The sequence below is a fragment of the Stomoxys calcitrans genome, chromosome 3 (assembly GCF_963082655.1).
Source record: "Stomoxys calcitrans chromosome 3, idStoCalc2.1, whole genome shotgun sequence".
In the NCBI taxonomy this organism is placed as follows: domain Eukaryota; kingdom Metazoa; phylum Arthropoda; class Insecta; order Diptera; family Muscidae; genus Stomoxys; species Stomoxys calcitrans.
In genome coordinates this window covers 178,137,148-178,148,013 of record NC_081554.1, presented here as the reverse complement: position 1 = coordinate 178,148,013, position 10,866 = coordinate 178,137,148, and positions in this window count along the sequence as shown.

The following is a 10,866-nucleotide window of genomic DNA, read 5'->3' as shown; positions in this document are numbered from 1 at the left end:
AAGAATATATATATTTTATGGGGTCTCAGATCAATATTTCGAGGTTTTGCAAACGGATTGATTAGATTAGTATAACCCCATCCTATGGTGGTGGGTATGACACTTTTATGTCGGCTGATAACTTGGCTTAGCCTTATTCAGTGAATCCTGCTCGCAAAAGTTAAACAACTTTTAACTTTGACGGCCAGTAACACTACTTCAAGTGTGTAAACACCGAATTACGCTCGGTTTTAAGCGTCAAAGTTGAAAATTTTTAAATTTTTCCGAGTTGCTTTTGTGTGCAGAGTTGCATTTTTGCAATGCAACGCTCAAAACCAAAGCTCAACGCGCTCATTGTGTTTTGGCCTTTCCTATTTCCATTTCCATTTTCTTCTTTCAACATTTTCCATAAATCATTGTTGTTGTAGGTACGATCGCTGTATGTATACAAATCAATTCATGCTGGAAGTCCAATTGGTTATACTGCACTTAGATTATATGGTTTTTCCGGACATGTAAATAGGGCAGATAAAGGGTGATTTTTTTGAGGTTAGGATTTTCATGCATTAGTATTTGACAGATCACGTGGGATTTCAGACATGGTGTCAAAGAGAAAGATGCTCAGTATGCTTTGACATTTCATCATGAATAGACTTACTAACCAGGATTCACTGAATAAGGTTAAGCCAAGCGATCAGCCGATATACTTTTTTTTTAATATTTGGCAGTACTTGGCATTGAGGATGTCAACTTGTTCTCTTTTTACATTCATTCTTTGTTTACGTTTTCTCCTATATGATGACATTTTCAATCGTCAGATTTGACATCCTTAATGATGTTTATGGGGCCTATCCACTTTGTGTTTTGCATGTGACCTAACCTTCTATTAGTGAATCCTGCTTACTAACGAGCAACGCTTACAAATCATTGAATTTTATTACCAAAATCAGTGTTCGGTTCGAAATTTTGACAAATTTTGTTCAGCGATGAGGCTCATTTCTGGTTGAATGGCTACGTAAGTAAGCAAAATTGCCGCATTTGGAGTGAAGAGCAGGATTCACTAATAGAAGGTTAGGTCACATGCAAAACACAAAGTGGATAGGCCCCATAAACATCATTAAGGATGTCAAATCTGACGATTGAAAATGTCATCATATAGGAGAAAACGTAAACAAAGAATGAATGTAAAAAGAGAACAAGTTGACATCCTCAATGCCAAGTACTGCCAAATATTAAAAAAAAGTATATCGGCTGATCGCTTGGCTTAACCTTATTCAGTGAATCCTGAGTGAAGAGCAACCAGAAGCCGTTCAAGAACTGCCCATGCATCCCGAAAAATGCACTGTTTGGTGTGGTTTGTACGCTGGTGGAATCATTGGACCGTATTTTTTCAAAGATGCTGTTGGACGCAACGTTACGGTGAATGAACACATTTCGAACCGAACACTGATTTTGGTAATAAAATTCAATGATTTGCAAGCGTTGCTCGTTAGTAAGTCTATTCATGATGAAATGTCAAAGCATACTGAGCATCTTTCTCTTTGACACCATGTCTGAAATCCCACGTGATCTGTCAAATACTAATGCATGAAAATCCTAACCTCAAAAAAATCACCCTTTATAAGGCACGGCATCGTCTGACCTCCAACGATACGAATTTAGTTTGCTACAATATCCGGATTTTCAGTGAGGCAGAGTAGCTATGGTCTTCCTAGGTAGGTATCGCATTATGTTACTTGGTAGAGTGGGTTATGCACCTCTTGATAAAGCGGGTTATGCACCTCTAGCCAAATATTCGGTTAAGGGCAAGACATTTATGTCTTCACTGGAAAATAGTTGTTTAGACTACAAATTGGCAACAAATATTGATATATAATTGTGCCCGATTGTTAAACATATTTCGCTTATAAAGTCTATATGAACTGAAATTTATCTTTTTAATTGCAAATATAATTATTTCACGTTGCATGGACCCAGGAACTGAATAAGGTTAAGCCAAGCGATCAGCCGACATACACATTTTTGTTTTAATTTTTAACATTACGTGGCATTGAGGATGTCAGCTTGTTCTCTTTTTACATTTACTATTTGTTTACGTTTGATGACATTTTCAATCGTCAGATTTGACATCCGTAATGATGTTCATGGGGCCTAGCCACTTTCGCAAGTGATCCAACCTTCTATTAGTGAATCCTGGACATATCAAAACATACATTTTCCTTTGTAGCTACAAGCAAAAATTCTCTAATGCGTATTATGTCGCCCTATTAAGCAAAGAAAATTTCATTTGAGTTGCGTACCTGCAAGCGAAAATTTCGGAAACGATTTTGGCAACGAAAATTTTGCTTTGCTATGTCAACGCATTTCTTATCGCAACGAACATTTTGCCAAAGGTGCATACAGTCCTTAAGCATTTTTAAAACATAACACTAAATCTTATATTTCACTTAAAGGTAAACTCGTGGTCACAACATTAAGTTATAATCGTTATATTGTTTGAAAATACTAGATAATTTAAAATGAAAAAAAAGAAATATGTGATTGGCAACTCAGAGTCGATGTCTCTCCAAACAACTCTGTCTACTGAGAGCGGATGCTGTTCGAAACATCTCTGGTTTATTTAAAAGCTGGTAGGAGCAAAACAACCCTGTCTTAGCTTTATCTAGCACAGGGTGCTTCTGAAAATCAGAACTTTCGTTAAGATTTCACATATAGATGTCGCTGTAGCTAGATGTGCAAATAATACCGCTGTATTTTAACATATGTTAATCATTTAGTGTTTTCGTTAAAATAAAAAGTGAATTAGTAAATAAACAACGTAAATCTAATTTCAATTAACCTAATTATTCTTAATTACAAGAAAAATCACAAAACAAAATCAATTTAATACAAAATGTAAAGCTACATAAACCTATAACGAATGATAAGTAAAATTATATGTTGCGATTCGCAACTTGAATTTCATACTGTTTCCATGACATATCTGTTCTCTTTTAGTGCATTTTGTGCCAACACAGGGTACTTCATATTGCTATAGTAATTTTTGTTGGTTTCTCGTATGCAGTTGGCAATTTAAATACCATGCTATCGGATTTTAGATCATTGTGTTGTATTTCACTCCGTATTAATCATTTGGTCTATTCGAAAAATTTATAATAATTGGTAAATTATTGCAAATTTATTCAACGAAATGAATAAATATTTGAAAATAGAATATAGAAATTATTATGAAAAATAAATAGAATTAAAATTAAATAATTAAATTAAAATGAAATGCCAAATACTGCCAAAAATTAAAACAAGTAAAAACGTGCTAAGTTCGGCCGGGGCGAATCTTATATACCCTCCACCATGGATCGCATTTGTCAAGTTCTTTCCTCGGTATCTCTTTATAGCAAACTAAGTATAATGGATACAAATTGCTATGCTACTGGAGCTATGGCCCGATTCGGGTCATACATAGCTCAGATGTTCCAGAGCATAATTATGTCATCAGCCAATTCAGATAAGAATTGCCCCCTATAGGGGTTGATGAAGTAAAACCGGAGTTCGGTTTATGTGGAAGCAATATTTGGTTATAGACTGATCCATGTTTAGCACGTATGTTAAAGATCGTAAGAGAAGTCGTTGTGCAATATTTCAGCCAACTCAGACGAAAACTGCGGGCTCAAGAATTGTTTTTGTGAAATCGGTTTTAAGGGGGCTTTACCATGTAGGAGATCATAGAAGAAGTTATTGTGAAAGCTTCAGCAAAAACGGATAAAATTTTTGCCCTATAGAGGCTCAAGAAGTATAATCGGGAAGTTGGTTTATATGGGAGCTATTGTATATCAGGTTTGCGTCCGATTCGAGCCATACTTGGCACATCTGTTTCATGTAATTGAAGATCTCATAGTAGATTTCAGTCAAATCCGATAAGAATTGAGCCTTCTGGAGGCTCAAGAAGTATAATCGAAAGATCCCGCAGTAGGCCTAAGGGGACTACATAGGGGACCTATTTGGACCATACTTGTTACATCTGTTGAATAACACAGCGCAACATTTCAGCCAAATTGGATAAGAATTGCGCTCTATAGAGGCTCAGGGTCTCCAAACACGACATTTAAATCCCAAAGCCGACATTAAGGTCGCCAAAGACGATCTTAATGTCCCGAAGGTCCCCAAAATCGCCTGAATGTCAATTAAGACGATCTTCAGTCGAATAGATACGATCTCCAAAGACGACCTTAAATTCTCAATGACGAACCTAAGTCATCAAAGACGACCATAAGGTCCTCAAAGTCGACCTTAAGGTTCTCAAAGATGACCTTTAGGTCCTCAAAGACGACCAAAGACGATTATAAGGTCTCCTAAGATGATCTTATTGACTCCAAAGATAGTCTTTAGGTCCCCAAAGACGACCTTAAGGTCTCCAAAGACGATCTCTAAAGACGACTTTAAGGTCTCTTAAGACGACTTTAAGGTCTCCAAAGACGACCTTTGGGTCTCCAAAGACTAACTTAAAGTCACCAAAGTCAACCTTAAGGTTCCCAAAGGCGACTTGAAGGTTCCCAAAGACGACTGATGGTCCCCAAAGACGACCTTAAGGTCCCCAAAGACGACCTTAAGGTCCCCAAAGATGATCTTAAGGTCCCCAAAGATGACCTTAAGGTCCCCAAAGATGACCTTAAGGTCCCAAAAACGACCTGAAGGTCCCAAAAACGGCCTGAAGGTCCCCAAAGACGACTTGAAGGTCCCACAAACGACCTTAAGGTCCCCAAAAACGACCTTAAGGTTCCCAAAAACGACTTTAAGGTCCCCCAAAAACGACCTTAAGTTCATCAAAGACGACCTGAAGGCACCAAAAACAACCTTCAGGTCCCCAAAGACGACCTGAAGGTCCCAAAAACGACTTTCAGGTCTCCAAAGACGACTTAAAGGTCCCAAAAACGACCTTTAGGTCCCCAAAAACGACCTTAAGGTTCCCAAAAACGACCTTAAGGTCCCCCAAAAATGACCTTGAGGTCATCAAAGACGACATTAATATCCCCAAAGACGACCTTGAGGTCATCAAAGATGACTTTGAGGTCCCCAAAGAGGAGTTTAGGTGACCAAAAGACGACCATAAGGTTCCCAAAGAAGGCCTTAAGGTTCCCAAAAACGACTTTAACGGCCCAAAGACGATCTTAATGGCCCAAGGTCTCCAAAGACGTCAGAAGGTCAATTAAGACGATCTTTAGTCGAATAGAGAAGATCTTTTAGTCTAGAAAGATCATCTTTAAGATCCCCAAAGACGATTTTTAGATCCCCAAAGACGACTTTAAATTACCAAAGACGTCCTTAAGGTCCCCAAAGGCAAATTTAAGTCATCAAAGACGATCTTAAGGTCCTCAAAGACGACCTTAAGGTCACCAAATACAATGTTAAGGTTCCCAAGGACGACTTTAAGGTCCACAAAGACGATTTCAATAACACCAAAGACGACCTCAAGGTCCCCAAAGATGACTTTAAGGTCCCCAAAGAAGACCTTAAGGTACCCATAGATGACTGTAAGGTCCCCAAAGACGATTTCAATAACACCAAAGACGACCTTAAGGTCCCCAAAGATGACTTTAAGGTCCCCAAAGAAGACCTTAAGGTACCCATAAATGACTCTAAGGTCCCCAAAAACGACCTTAAGGTCCCCAAAGACGACTTTGAGGTTAAAGTCCCCAAAAAACACCTTAAGGTCCCCAAAGTCGACCTTAAGGTCATCAAAGACGACATTAAGGTCCCCAAAGAAGACCTTGAGGTCATCAAAGATGACCCCAAAAACGACCTTAAGGTCCCCAAAGTCGACCTTAAGGTCATCAAAGACGACATTAAGGTCCCCAAATACGACCTTAAGGACCCCAAAGATGACTTTAAGGTACTCAAAGAAGACCTTAAGGTCCCCAAAGAAGACCTTAAGGTCCCCAAAGATGACCTTAAGGTCCCCAAAGATGACTTTAAGGTCCCCAAAGACGATCTTAAGGTCCCCATAGAGGACTTTAAGGTCCCCAAAGACGACCTTAAGGACCCCAAAGATTATTTTAAGGTACCCAAAGAAGGCCTTTGGGGACCTTAAGGTTCCCAAAGGCGACTTGAAGGTTCCCAAAGACGACTTATGGCCCCCAAAGACGACATTTAGGTCCCCAAAGACGACCTGAAGGTCCCAAAAACGACTTTAAGGTCCCTAAAGACGACTTTGAGGTTAATGTCCCCAAAAACGACCTTAAAGTCATCAAAGTCGACCTTAAGGTCATCAAGACATCAAAGACGACATTAAAGTCCCCAAAGAAGACCTTAAGGTCTCCAAAGTCGACATTCAGGTCCCCAAAGACGACCTTAAGGACCCCAAAGATGACTTTAAGTTACCCAAAGAAGACCTTAAGGTCCCCAAAGAAGACCTTAAGGTCCCCAAAAAAGACGACCTTAAGGTCATCTTTGGGGACCCCAAAGATGACTTTAAGGTCCCCAAAGGCGACCTAAAGGTCCCCAAAGGCGACCTAAAGGTCCCCAAAGGCGACCTAAAGGTCCCCAAAGGCGACCTAAAGGTCCCCAAAGGCGACCTAAAGGTCCCCAAAGGCGACCTAAAGGTCCCCAAAGGCGACCTAAAGGTCCCCAAAGGCGACCTAAAGGTCCCCAAAGGCGACCTAAAGGTCCCCAAAGGCGACCTAAAGGTCCCCAAAGGCGACCTAAAGGTCCCCAAAGGCGACCTAAAGGTCCCCAAAGGCGACCTAAAGGTCCCCAAAGGCGACCTAAAGGTCCCCAAAGGCGACCTAAAGGTCCCCAAAGGCGACCTAAAGGTCCCCAAAGGCGACCTAAAGGTCCCCAAAGGCGACCTAAAGGTCCCCAAAGGCGACCTAAAGGTCCCCAAAGACGACCTTAAGGTCCCCAAAGACGACCTAAAGGTCCCCAAAGGCGACCTAAAGGTCCCCAAAGGCGACCTTCAGGTCCCCAAAGACGACCTAAAGGTCCCCAAAGGCGACCTAAAGGTCCCCAAAGGCGACCTAAAGGTCCCCAAAGGCGACCTAAAGGTCCCCAAAGGCGACCTAAAGGTCCCCAAAGGCGACATAAAGGTCCCCAAAGGCGACCTAAAGGTCCCCAAAGACGACCTTAAGGTCCCCAAAGACGACCTTAAGGTCCCCAAAGACGACCTAAAGGTCCCCAAAGGCGACCTAAAGGTCCCCAAAGGCGACCTTCAGGTCCCCAAAGACGACCTTAAGGTCCCCAAAGACGACCTTAAGGTCCCCAAAGACGACCTTAAGGTCCCCAAAGACGACCTTAAGGTCCCCAAAGACGACCTTAAGGTCCCCAAAGACGACCTTAAGGTCCCCAAAGACGACCTTAAGTCCCCAAAGACGACCTTAAGGTCCCCAAAGACGACCTTAAGGTCCCCAAAGACGACCTTAAGGTCCCCAAAGACGACCTTAAGGTCCCCAAAGACGACCTTAATGTCCACAAAGACGACCTTAAGGTCCCTAAAGACGACCTTAAGGTGCCCAAAGACGCTTTTAGGTGCCCAAAGACTACCTTAACGTCCACAAAATCGACTTTAATCTCGCCATATACTATCATATGATCCCATAGACGACAACTATATCCCCAAAAATGACAATTAGATTCCGAAAGACCGATGATAGATTTTAAGAACTGATGATGGGGCAGAAAGTCATTGTGAGCCAGAGTTTTGTCTATTTAAACAAACAAACTACAAAGCTTATCATGGCATTGCAATCCGAATTATTAACATGTGGGATGGACGAACAAATGCCGTCGGAAGGAAGTCAAATTTATTGTGTACAGATTTAGACCGTAACAAAACAAAGTGGGAGAAAAGAACATAACGACCTTTGGCATCTTCACTGGACACATGGGGATATGCGTCAATTTATAGTCAACAAATGTTGCTATGGCTACATAGTTTTGCAACCATATTTGTTGTATGCCTTACTTAAGCCTACAATTATTTTCGCATTTTCAAAAATTCCCCAGTCATTTAAATATTTGCCGAAAAAAAAGTAAAAGTCTTTAGCAAGGAATTCAACCAGGTATTTTCTTTGCCATTGTCTTTGACATAACACGCAATTATGGCAAATGCGCATATTTGTCGTCTAAGACCATAATCATAGTCCTCTCTATCTCTCCCTGCCCGCCTTCTCTTGTATTTTTGTTTCTATCAATTTGGACATTGTTAACCTGTTTCGAAGAAACTATGCGCACGCGTATTATGACAAATACTTGGAAAGCGATCAGCCGCCGATCAAACAGCCACAATGGACAAACATTTTGTACGCATATTAAGTTCTTTCTTGTAGCCTGACAATTGAATCGAGACAATCGATCAATTTGGACAATTATCTACGCACCCGTGGTGGCACTATCATAATTTTTACAAGAAACAAACCCCTCACAATTTGGAGGCAACAGGCAATGTAATGGTGGCAAAAGTCCAAATTTAAAAAAAAAAGAACTGAAAGTGCTACTACTCACAAGGGACAGACATGGAGACACATTTCACATTTTGGGGACATCGATCAGTGAATTGAATCGCCAACAGTGGCAGCTTTGGCTGCAGACCCGTAGTCTGTTTTGGTATTTTGTTTGACTGTCACAAATCGATCGCCCCACCCTCAGCCATCAATTTCCTCCATATTCACACTCGAACAATTACCTACAGTTTCCAAATTACATTCTGCTTAACCCGGATTTGTGACACAGATGACAGTTTTTTCAGTCCCTCTCTCCCCCAATTTGATTTCAGCTTAATTTCTGTTGTGATAGAAGCCATTTAAATGAGCCCAGGAGTAGAGGTGTAGTGGTGGGGGAGCTTATCACATCTCCGATAACATGTCAAACGATTAGCTGGTTTTAAAGACCCTCTCAAACAAAAAAAAAAAAATACCTACTGTCTGCGAACGTTTTTACCTCTCCCTATGTTAAAATCTCCTACATACTTGTGAAGATGATTAATTAGATCACAATAATCGATCGATCGGTCGTTCGATACAGATACAAGTCGCTCACACACGAAAAAGTCAATTGTAGACCAAAATCAACTGCCGTGCCCTGTTGGCCAACCGCTTGCTTAATGGAAATAACTCAATCGAAAAAAAAAGTAACCCAAAGATTTGCAATGACCACTGGCAGTGGCGTAGAAATAAAACATATGAGGAAATGTTAAGGAGATAAAAAATTTCATTGCCATTTATTGGTTGCCCAAAAAGTAATTGCGGATTTTTCATATAGTCGGCGTTGACAAATTTTTTCACAGCGTGTGACTCTGTAATTGCATTCTTTCTTCTGTCAGTTATCAGCTGTTACTTTTAGCTTGCTTTAGAAAAAAAGTGTAAAAAAAGTATATTTGATTAAAGTTCATTCTAAGTTTTATTAAAAATGCATTTACTTTCTTTTAAAAAATCCGCAATTACTTTTTGGGCAACCCAATAGAATATTTTGGCCAACATTTTGTATCAGAAATGTTTCGTTGAATTTTTACTATAAATATTTTATATCCTCCACCATAGGATTGGGGTCACTAATTTCATCGTTCTGTTTGTAACTACTCGAAATATTCGTCTGAGACCCCATATATATTCGATCTGAACGAATGAACGCCATTTCATTTTAAGTCGATCTAGCCATGTCCGTCCGTCTGTCTGTCGAAAGCACGCTAACCTTCGAAGGAGTATAGCTAGCTGCTTGAAATTTCGCACAAATACTTCTTATTAGTGTAGGTCGGCTCGGATTGTAAATGGGCTATATCGGTCCATGTTTTGATATAGCTGCCATATAAACCGCACTTGGATCTTGACTTCTTGGGCCTTTAGAGGGCGCAATTCTTATCCGATTGGAATGAAATTTTGCACGACGTCTTTTGTTATGATATCCAACAACTGTACCAAGTATGGTTCAAATCGGCCCATGTTTTGATATAGCTGCCATATAAACCGATCTTGGGTCCTGACTTTTTGAGCCTCTAGAGGACGCAATTCTTATCCGACTGGAATGAAATTTTGCACGACGTCTTTTGTTGTGATATCCAACAACTGTACCAAGTATGGTTCAAATCGGTCCATGTTTTTATATGGCTGCCATATAAACCGATCTTGGGTCTTGACTTCATAAGCCTCTAGAGGGCGCAATTCTTATCCGATTGGAATGAAATTTTGCACGGCGTGTTTTGTTATAATGTCAAAGAACTGTACCAAGTATAATTCAAATCGGTCCATGTTTTGATGTAGCTGCCATATAAACCGATCTTGGGTCTTGACTTCATAAGCCTGTAGAGGGCGCAATTCTTATCCGATTGGAATGAAATTTTGCACGGCGTGTTTTGTTATAATGTCAAAGAACTGTACCAAGTATAATTCAAATCGGTCCATGTTTTGATGTAGCTGCCATATAAACCGATCTTGGGTCTTGACTTCATAAGCCTCTAGAGGGCGCAATTCATATCCGATTGGAATGAAATTTTGCACGACGTGTTTTGTTATAATATCAAAGAACTGTGCCAAGTATTTTTCAAATCGGCCCATGTTTTGATATAGCTGCCATATAAACCGATCTTTGGGTCTTGACTTCTTGAGCCTCTAGAGGGCGCAATTCTTATCCTATTGGAATGAAATTTTGCACGGCGTGTTTTGTTATAATTTCAAAGAACTGTACCAAGTACGGTTCAAATCGGTCCATGTTTTGATATAGCTGCTATATAAACCGATCTTGGGTCTTGACTTCATGAGCCACTAGAGGGCGCAATTCTTATTCGATTGGAATGAAATTTTGCACGACGTGTTTCGCTATGACTTCCAACAACTGTGCTATATTAGGTTCAAATCGGTTCATAACCTAGTATAGCTGCCATATAAGCCGATCTTGGGTCTTGAC